Source organism: Halyomorpha halys, unplaced genomic scaffold (genome assembly GCF_000696795.3).
Source record: "Halyomorpha halys isolate HHAL.00 unplaced genomic scaffold, Hhal_1.1 Scaffold312.1, whole genome shotgun sequence".
Lineage (NCBI taxonomy): Eukaryota > Metazoa > Arthropoda > Insecta > Hemiptera > Pentatomidae > Halyomorpha > Halyomorpha halys.
Genome location: NW_027105402.1, coordinates 977,231 through 988,964, shown reverse-complemented (window position 1 = coordinate 988,964; position 11,734 = coordinate 977,231). Strand labels below are relative to the sequence as shown.

The following is an 11,734-nucleotide window of genomic DNA, read 5'->3' as shown; positions in this document are numbered from 1 at the left end:
TTAATTAAAATAATAAATAATAATAATGCTGAAATAATATATACAAATCTCAAATAAACATAAGTAGGTAAATGTGTTAATTAATAGCGAAATAAATAGAGAACGAAGGTAAAGAAAAGTAACATAAATAATCTATAAATAAAATAATTCATCATTATCCATAACTTAATTACTAAAAAAGACCTTAATTAAGGCAATATTATCAAAGAAACAGCCACCATTTACTTCATTCATTTAGTTCTACATACAAAATAATAAACTTATGAAATGTTAACTATCGTGATCAATATAAATTTTTTTTAAAATAAGGATAATGATTAGATTACCGTTAAGTACAATAGTATGTAAATAATCGAATTAATTAAAACAAATTATACTTTTTTAAAAAACACAGTTAGATACCAAGATTGTTTTAAATAATAATAATTTTAAATAATAATAATTTTAAATATTAAATATTTAATTATTAAATATTTTTCGGGGGGTCGATCCTCCTAGAATGGCTTTATTTCTTGAAAATTAAGATCGTTCATTTCTCTTAATTTGAAACATTATAATTAACGAAAAAGCCGTTTTCGATAAAGGACATATCTATTGGTAAATAAGGCAGTTAGTTTAATAAAGACGGCGGCCTCGACAGTAAACTATAGTTAGCGCAACTTGTGATAGTAATTAATAACCGGAAGTAGGGAGCAACTTTTAATGACTTTCCCTCCCCGAGCCACAAATAGCGACTGTTTCCAGTCACGTTTAGGCCCTGTAGCCCTCTGTACTCGAAGGATACGGCCACCGGGGGGTTGTTCGGATTTATGTCCACCATAAAAAAGAAAGGGTTCTAGATTCTGTTTTATTGTTACGTAAAGTTTTTTCTTATTGAGATTACCGATATGCCTGAGTATCTATAAATATTTATCACAAGGCTTCGGAATAGCAAAATACGACTCATCTGGGGTGGTTTCAGATCCATTTTCTGAATATCTGAAGATTGAGATTAAAAATTAATGGATAAATTATGCCCAACACTCATTTAGAGAAAGAACAGTAGTAATGAATTTCCATAAAATTCTATAAGTGATAGTATAATAGTATAAGTAATAGTTAATTACTTTAAAATAAACATGAATTTCCATATTGGAATACTTTAAGTTATAATGGAAGAAGTTTACGGTATATAATCAATTGTAGGAAGATGGTCGACAAGACCAAAAAATAACAAACAGACAAATTATTTATTAGCAACCTACGTTTTATAATTAACATTGCAGGGCTTAATTAGGACTAAATTCTCAGATATAAAAAAACATTTAAGCCCAGCTGAAGTACCTACCAGCCCCTACATTATAGTAATAATACTAATTGAATAAAATAGTGCTTCCTCACTGTATAGTAGATAAAGGGTGGTTAGAAATGGTCAGTAATCATGAGATGAGCTGTAGATAAATCTATGTAATACGATATGCTACAACATACAATATATATATCTATATATTACACTAATAGTAACAAGTCATCAAAACGGAAATAAAATATTTTTTATCGACATATACTTGACTAATTTTTTTTTAATTGATTAATTTTTTTAATTGATTCGAAGTACGTTGCCATATTACTTTATATCATTGATTACTACTTTTCTGTCCGGAGAAAGAAACATAAATAGTATCATGATCTTTGAAAACTAATGAATTTATTTATTTATTTTTTTATGAACTATGAACTTTCAAAGATAATACTAGCTATCACCACAGTAATGATAACATAATATTCAGACCTGACGGAAATTGGCACCAGTATGTTCTTTCTTTGCATTAGATTTATACATGATATAGATTTAGATAAATAATTAAATTGCATTATTCATCATACAAGTATTAATGGTTAGGAGCATGACTAATTTAAGCTTCCAGGTAATTTACTGCTAATAGCTGTTCCATAAGTGAGTATCCGAAACTTTTAAGTACCGATTCTACCAGGCCCGCAGAATATCATAATACCCGTGTGTTGAAATTCATACTTAAGAATTATAGGTTTTAAAACTTTAAAGCTCTCAATATACATAAATTTAATAACATGGATACTAAAACAGTAATATTATAACTATGACCTATTTTCAGAATCAAGAGATGATATACCACAGCTGTAAAAAGTATTTTAATTTACAGTGGCATGGGACGTTTTAGCTAATTTATTTAATGCATTAAAGAGCTGGATCCAAGAATGGACTTCATTTTCCCCGATCACGCACAGTTTGTTTTTTGTAAAATGGGTTTATATTTGTGAACACTAATAAGGAACTGCATTCGATTTTCTCTTTACTTTCTCATATTGATTGTGACTTACTAAAATCCAGAAATATACTAGACAAATTTGTAAACCAGATAAAACTCAAAATTTGTGTGATTAAAACCAAATATCGCTCCACAGTGTGTTGTTAAGGGCAATCCAATCAACCCAGTAGAGTTCTGGATTCTGTTACTTTAGCCCTGAGTCAATCCTGGGTTTGGGAGTCTTCTTGGGGCCCACCAAGCCTCTATAAAGTGAGAACCCTTAACTCGATAAAATGCCCGGTGTTTGAGTGTAATCATGAACAAATTACCTTCTTGTACAACCGCTGTTCAAGAAACAGTACTTTCCTTACAAGATACTGAACCCTTGACCCTTCATCATTGGTCTTATAGGTGCAGATGTTTTTTATTTATATAAAACTGACATTCTATCTGTAAAATTACATTTTTTTTTTCAAATATCCGGTTGCTGTGACACATTCAAATAACCTGAACATCCCATAGGCGTTGATGACCAGAGGGTTTTACGCCTTTAAGCAAAAAATCAACAACAAATAACCTGAACAGGTCTGCTTCGTACAGAGTGTAATAGAGACTTCAGCAGTTTTTGAAATTTAAGTGAAAAAGTTCTGAGGCCAAGAAAAATATAAAAAACTTATAAAAATGTTTTCATCAAGGAGTATTTCTATATCAACGTAAATATTTCTATATCATTATTCCCTGAGATGATGACATACTGCACATAGATTTTTTTTCAGGGAGTCTAATTACATTATAAAAACAAGAAATGATTTTTAAAAAAAAGATTAAAATTCTTGAGTACCTTAAATACCAGGAAATAACTAACCAATCAACATTTTGCCAGTTCGGGCACCAGCAAGAAAAATAAGATAATTTAATTGTAGACTAAAACCAATAATGTCCACCCTTTGTAGCAATTGATATGAGTTAATTGTCACTGACCAGCAAAGATCTGATTTCTTTCTTTTGTTCTTATAATGCCTGAATTGACCAAATGTTTTTTAGTTAATTATACACTGGTATACCTCTCAAATCAAGGCTTTGTTTTTAATCATTCAAAAATTCAGATATTTCTGAATTTCCGTAAAGGGATTATTCTCCTTCTGGTAAGCAAACTAGTTAACGTCCGGAAGTAGTTACTCCGGAAAATACTGGTTAATTCAGAAATTAGAAGTCAATCAAAATTTAATTTTAAAGAGAGTTCCATCCACTTTGAAAATCTTGTATTCTTACAAAGAAATAGCAAGTTAACCAAAACGCCGTGAAATTAATAATATAACCAATACTGTAAAAGAACATGAAATTATCCTCAGACTTTTACAAAATAAAGCCTATTTCTTAATAAGACTTTTGGTGAAAAAAATTGTTATACAGAAATACGAAACTGAAAATAATATAAACTGTTAAGCACCATTTAAATGTCTCAGGCACGACTTAAGAGAGGACGTTATTTTCAATATGTATAATAGAACTTAAATATACTACTGTTACAAACACAACGGGGTTATGCAAACATTTTCAGATTGACAACCAAATTTTTAGTCTCCGAAAATAATCATGACCGATGACTAAAGAGTTGGCCATTAGTTATGATTAATTTTAAAAGTTCTATAACTATTAGTCATTAATATAAAAGGATAATATGAAAACAATAAGTGTTTTTATTCATTCGAAATTATTTAAGCTATTAGGTGTATATTTCTATTTTATTGAACGTAAGTAAACTAGATATTAATTATTAAATAAATCAAAATTTGTATCCTTTATAGTCTTAACACTTTTTTATTTTTCACCAGTCCAACGTTTCGGCCATTTTAGCCATCCTCAAGGACATCTTTAATTATAATTTCTTCCTCACATAATTTTAAATTAATATAAATTAATAAATGGTATATAACAAACCATTTGTTAGTGAATTTGTTGTGGATAATCTTATATAAGAAGAATTAAATATTAATGATTTTAAATAAATAGGCTTTTAACTTATAATAAAGGAAATGACCTGGGCAGAATAGCCTGCAAAAGTAACTTTTAAATTAATGTAAGGAAGAAATTATAGTTGAAGATGTCCTTGAGGATGGCTAAAATAGCCGAAACATTGGACTGGTGAAAAATAAAAAAGTGTTGAGACAATAAAGGATACAAATTTTGATTTATTTAATAAATAATTACCTTGTCTCAAGAAATTGAAATAATATAATTAAACTAGATATTAATATTTATATATTTTTATTGGGGGATTGAGAGAGGAGGGCTATTTTAAAATACTATATATTTATGCCAAAATATATAAATTATGTAGAGCTGGAAGAGGGAAATTTGGTATCAGATGGAAGCCTAGATTCTTAAATTTCCAGAATTAAATAAGAAAATAGAGAAGCAACAATCAAAACATCGAAGGGAACCTTTTGATTTAAATTTTAGACAAATTTATTGATAAAAGAGCTCCCACTGATATAATACAATCAATACTCTTCTCAGCCAAGTCCAGTTCCAATCCACAGAGCCTGAAGAAAAGAAATGGTGGCTATATTGGAAGGAATATATGTGACGGAGCAGCAAGGAAAGTATGTTTTATCAACAAGCCGAACAACTAGGGGAACAATAGCCGTTGCCATCAATCTGAATCAGGGTTCATCTGCCCACTCTCTGCACAAACCATCCTTCATCATGTCCCTACGTCCACTGTTCCGATATTGATGGGTCTTCCTAGTATAACTCCTCCCGGTTTAGATGTATACTATATAGATTTATTGTACCTCTTGTCCGGTTTTTATTTCTCCTATCCTGCGAACTTGGATTATTAAGCTTAGCTCTTCATGTTCAAAAATACTGTGATTTATAAAGTGGAAATATTTATTTTTAATTTATTTCAAAATTGCTTTGTGAACATTATATCCATATGTATTATAAATAAGAATGGATATATATATATCATAATTTGACGACTTGAGCATTCTGTAAATTTATTCAGTTTTTCGGATCCCGGCACCAAAACAAAGTTAATGTTTTCCTATTTTTATGGATATCATTAAAGTAATGATATCTAATATCCTCAAGCCATTAGCTTAGGAATTGAGTATATCTCAATTTACTTTTGATTCATAAATAATATACTATGAACATTTGATTTTTATTTATTTTTTCAAATTCTATAAAAAAAAAATTATTTATATTTTAAATAGTATTATTTTATTAAATTTACACTTAGTGGCCTAATTATTTTTTTGTAGTTCTTGTTATATTTTATCTGGTAATTTTTTTGTCCAGTAAAGTTTTTCATTTGTCTGCTTTATTTCATTTATTTTTTTTTTTTTAATAATTTTCTACTCTACTATAATTTGTTTTTGTTATTTTGACCGACAAAACATCAACTGTTATTTGTTATTGTTGTCTGTTGTTGTCCAGAGCCATTTTTCTGTATGCCTCTGGACTACAACAGATGTAAATAAATAGAAAAATATATGAGAATGCGGAATATTTATTTTTATTATAATGTGGAAATATTTATTTCAAAATTGCTTTGTGAACATTATATCCATTTGTATTGTAAATAAGAATGGATAAATATCATAATGTGACGACTTGAGGCAGCATTTTATAAATTTATTCAGTTTTTCGGAGCCAGGAATCAAAACAAAGTTAATGTTTTCCTATTGTTATGGACATCAGTAAAGTAAAGAAACTATTTATAACTAATATCCTCACAGAATCTCTTTTGTATATATTTATTTTTTTTATTATTAATTAACCATTAGTTTAGTAATTCAGTTCCAATTTACTTTTGATTCATAAAGAATTTTATAAAAAAAAAAAATTATTTATATTTGAAATAGTATTATTTTATTAATTTTTTTGTAGTTCTTGTTATATTTTATCTGGTAATTTGTTATATTTTATCTAGTAATTTGTTTTATTTTTTTTTTTTTATGCAATAAAGTTTTTCAATTTTTAATTTTTTTCTTTTTCTGCATTATTTCATTTTTTTTTTTTTTTTGTTTGATTTTCTAATTTTCTACTCTACTATGATTTGTTTTTGTATGTTGCACCACAAAATAACAATTCTTATTTGTTATCTGTTGTAGTTCAGAGGCATTTTTCTGTATGCCTCTGGGCTCCAACAGACGTAAATAAATAAAAAATATATAAGAGAATGAAAATGTTTCCACCTATGATTTGATCAAGTGAAAAATAAAAACAAAAGATAAAATTTAATAATTAAATCCAAAGAACATGAACTGACTTGGTCGGGAAGGGCTGAGGCAAAATCAGCAGCTTCAAGGAAAAAATCAAACGCCCAAAAAAAAAGTCCTTTACCGTTTAGAAAAAGCTGTTCAACAACATAAAGTTCTCTATTTTATTGATGATGTACCAAACAAAAAAGCTCAGGGTTACGATTTCAAATATGGCCTGAAGAACATTGAAAAAATAAGAAACTTTCCTTCTAAATAATATATATTTCAATATTGAACGTTACAAAAATTCGGAAATGGGAATCATTCCACTAATTTAAAAATTAGATACTGATACCGAATATATTCCTACTCTACTTCAATAGTAGGACATCTAACAAAAATATGTTAATTTTATTTTTATTTAAATGTATACCATAGAATGTATATTAGACTGGGATAATTTGTGACAATCATTTTGATTTAGGATGGCAAAAGGGAGAAAGTAACCCCATTATATGGTACCTGTCAAATATGTTCGATTGAAAATAAAATTTTTCAGAAGTCATTTTATTAAAACAAAGTAACGATATGTTAATTTTTTTGTTATCAGCCTTCAGATTTTTGCCCATGATCTTCAGGTTTATGCCCATTCAAGTGCAGTTGGCTTATATTCTATTTATTTTAATGCTTATATTGTCACAGAACGCATTAAAACTGACAAAATACACATATATATTTTTAGGTTTGTTTAACCTCCTAATTTATGGCCATAAACATTAAAAAAGCATTATGAGTTAATTTACCAGTTTGTAGGAAAGTAAGATAGAAACAGGCCAAAGGTGAATCTTTTTACCTAAGTTTACTACCTTCGCTGTCGAATTAAACCTACTAAAGTTTTATGAAAGGACTTAAAACTCTGGCATTTCGTCCCAGAGGGCCACTGTAAATATAACGACACACTGCTAAGGGACTACTTTTTCATTATGGGAGCTAAAAATGTATTAATTAGGATTTTCTCCTATATGAATTATCAATTTTAATTAATAAGATGCGCATTTTGTTCTGAAAAATTTCTTTCCAATGTCGATATATGAAACAACCATTTCTAAAATTAATTATACAAGTACTATATTTTTATACTTATATAATTATACACTGGTGCGCACTGAAGTAATAAGTCAGATCACTTGAAGCTGATTTTTATATATGTATTTTACTCAATTAATAAAATACAAAATAGTGATATATTTAAAAAAAAAAACTGGAAGTAAATTTATGACTTTCCAGTATTGGACTACGAAGTGTATAATTAACGGGCATAGAATAAATAAACAAATTATAGTATCGTTTTACAAGATCATTTCAATGAAACCATGTGCTAATACGCAAGTAAAGCACATCAGTGCGTGTAAGTTAGTAATAAATCAATGAAGTACTTACATAACGCGGGCAAAACTGAGATCAAATAACAAGAAAAAAAATTCTTATTGGATTACCTGTAACAAAAAATATAAATATAAGTTTTATAAGTTATTAATTTTATATTAAACCTAAAAAAAAAAATATTTATTGATGATAAAATGTGCTAAATCAGTTAATACAGATAACAAGAGAATATGATGACTCAGATGATAAAGTTATAAAAATAACTTCCAGGACTTTTGGTAAGAATTTTACTATACACATATTTCAAATTTATTAGGTTGTAAATAAAATGTTTTAGTTTTAACTTATTATGATTCATCTCTATGAAACAAATTTAATTGTAAATTATTTCGATTCATGTATGTTCTATAATGCCTAATACTACATAGTGTTGCAATAATTTACGAAAAATAATACAAACACATCCATTTAATGTTCCTCTACTTTATAGTAATTCATTTTAATGTATATAAGATATTAAAAAGTTATTACTTTGATGGTCTAGAATAATGACTCTAATGACTCGTCATAATGATTGTAAATTAAGCGGTCCCATTCCGTCTCAGGATAAGCAGTGTGTTCATATCCTCCAGATCCGGTTTCGAGCCCAGGAATAGATAATTATTTATTCAGACATACCAGTCATAGATTACCCTGGGGCCAGAAAACATCACTGTGTCCCACCCAGATTCTAAAAATTTGGTACCCATAATTCGGAGAAAACCGGATGGTTGAACGTGATACTGACCAAATCACAACTGTTGTCATATAATTGTTATAGTACTTCCTTGCTCTAAACCTAACACCCATCGTGCGATATAGTGGTACTGGTTAGTTATATTATTATTTTAATATTAATTTATTGTCATAATATTTTATTTTATAATTATAGATATAGGTTATTTTTTTCTTCGTAAAGAAAATATGGATGTGCACATTCATAACTACTGTCCCAGAAACAGTATAATTCGATCCTCACATAAAAATAGAAAAATTGAAGGGAGAAACCAGTGATTGATGGTGAGCATGACCAAATCACCTCCATCCAAAACCGTTGATCTAGAAAAAGTATTTCCTTATCGAGAGATGAAAACAAGGCCCTGTTTTTTTCTTCTGCAATTAATACAAAAATAAGTAAAAAAATAATACTGAAAAAAGATTTCTTCTAGTAACACCAATTTTGAATCAAACATTAAATAAATATTTTTTTCTGAGTCGTAATTACTGAAAAGTATTTTCATTTAAGTCTAAGTTCAAGTTGTTGGCATATTTATTCGATTTTATATTATTCTTTTCTTATTTAAATATTCTCATCTTTCATTCTTATTTTTATTTTGCTGATGAGAAAATTTTGGATTCATTAATTTTCTTTTCTTTTAAATATAGTCATTTATATTTAAATAAATAGATGTTTGCATAATAGAACAGGCAACTTGAGGAGATGATTCCCTCAGGACAATCTACCAGTTAGGGAGAGGACTTGGAAGTTGAAGGCGGCAACTTCGACATGGGAGACCATTGGGCCGGTATTATCCTGCAGGAGTACACTTAAGATGACAAAAGGCCTCCATTGGAAGCTCCTAAGGAAGACTTTAACAATTTACAACGAGCCCTTGCATTAATTATGTATGGAAGACTCTGCCATCTGCATTTTTATTGTGTGCAGTCCTCGGAGCAGACCGCCCCTTTTATTACCTCTTATAAGTACACGGCCTCCTAGGGGAAATTAAACATGGCGCTGCCATCTTCAGTTAACGGGCCATACGCTGAATTTGGAATTTGATGTGCTAGCAGTAATATGCAAATGTAGTCTTACCTCTATACGAAGGAAGGCTGATATCAAACTGCGGCTTCAGGTGCAAATGCAGCTGCATTTTGAAATACAACCACTTTAATAACAAGAACTCAAGATTTTCCATGGAATAAAAAAGAAACATAACAAAGGAAAGAATACCATTAAAAAAGAAATAAAAACACATAAAAAAAGTATGCAGAACCTATTCTTCTTGCTTTAGCTTTGAAAATAGAACTAAAATGACCATTGTTTATTTTTTTATCTTAACTATAAACATTTAATTGATTTCTAAAATTATGACTAAAGTGAAAATTACATAATGTTTTTTCACTTAATTAATTACAAATTATAAAGTAAAGCTTTAGGATATAATTGGAAAATAACAAAGCCTCAAGTATCTCAACTCTGGTCATATAAACAAGGCAATTAATTGGCAAGAGTGAAAAATGTAATGTCCCATGCAGACCATAGATTTTTTCAGGTAAGTTGAATTATTCGGAATAAGAAATAGCTGAATAAATCTTTTATACCAAGTAAATTCTTAAGTATTTATTAGTTCTATAAAGGAAGATAGTCAATAATGATATCAAAATAGTAACAAAAAACAATTTATTATTAACCCACGTTTTCTTCTTCCAGTATTAATTAGTTCTGTTTCATCTCGAGCGTTTCCTCATGTTATCAATATCAAAAATCAATTTATTCCCCTGTATAATTTTTTTTTCTTAAATTTTAGAAGGTCTGTAAAGAAATTTCACTTAAAATTCAGATATTTTTATTTATATTTTTTAAATTTAAAATAATTGGCGTAAGTTTGTAATTAGAACACTATTCTTCAAAAGAACACCTTTTCAGAAGCACCAAAAGGTGACTCACTCCAATTTTTTTTCACTATAGTTATATCCTATAGTTGAAATGGCAAAATATTGGCTTATTATATATTTAAAAGTATTCAAGAAGCTCAAGGAAATGTTTTTTGAATTTTTCAATATCATTTTATTTTATTTTAAATTTTAGTTGTTCCAATATTTTTTTTTAATCAAGTCATTAATTGAAAAATCAATGTAAATATGACTGATTAATTGTACTTTCTTAAAAAGAAAACATCAATTTCATTAAATGTACTAGGGGATTTCTCCACATCTTCAGAATTAATTATTACATTTATAAGGTTTAGATAATCATAATTCTTTTTTTCCCATAGTATGAACTAATTACAATTATTTCATTATCTAAAATTTAAAATTATATACATGTTTAAATGAAAAAAAATATATTATTATAATAGTAATGTTCATATATTTCAAAAATAGAGAAGAACAAATTATTAGATTAGATTTAGTCGTAATACTGTGTAGGTAATAAAAATGTTATCAATTATTTTGTGTACAGCTTTACAACTGAATAATATTACATACAAATTTTTATTAGAAGAAATTTTATTTTTATCTAAATTACATGACATTTAAGGAAAAGGAGAAATAAAAATAGATAACCACACCATGGAACATGTTTATTTAAGCCAGTGATTCCCAAAGTGGGGCACCACCGCCCCCTGGTGGGTGCTACAGCGATTAAGAGGGGTGGTGATGGCCGCAGGTGCATTTGGAGGGCGATGAATAACTATAAGTTGTCACGGTTAACAATATTAATGCTGACGAAAGTAGAGCCGAGGATTACTAAATTGGTTACAGCACACCAGGTTCATCCTACTCATTAAGATGATTTTGGATGTTTTCACTTTTTTTGTATTACATTCTATCCTAAATTCAATAAATAGTTTCATTATTTCTAAGTTCAATGTTTCTAATTTATCCCTTACTATATTTTACGAAACAGGTAGAAACATTAATACATATATACCAGGTCATTCAAAAAGTCCTGTCGTTTTTTTGGGGGAAATTATAAATAAATAAATATTTTCAAATAATCACCTTTATTCATCAAAATATCCACCGTTACAGTCGGTAACCTTCTCCCAACGAGATGGTAAAGCCCAAATTCCTTCCTTAAAAAACTGTTGATTTTTACTG

At 28.5% G+C, this 11,734-nt stretch overlaps 1 long non-coding RNA gene across 6 annotated transcripts in view; it reads right to left on the bottom strand.

The window, feature by feature from the left end:
* Nucleotides 1–11,734, bottom strand: part of LOC106681146 (uncharacterized) — a 693,797-nt gene that overhangs the window by 357,899 nt on the left and 324,164 nt on the right. The gene's annotated exons all lie outside the window — the stretch shown is intronic.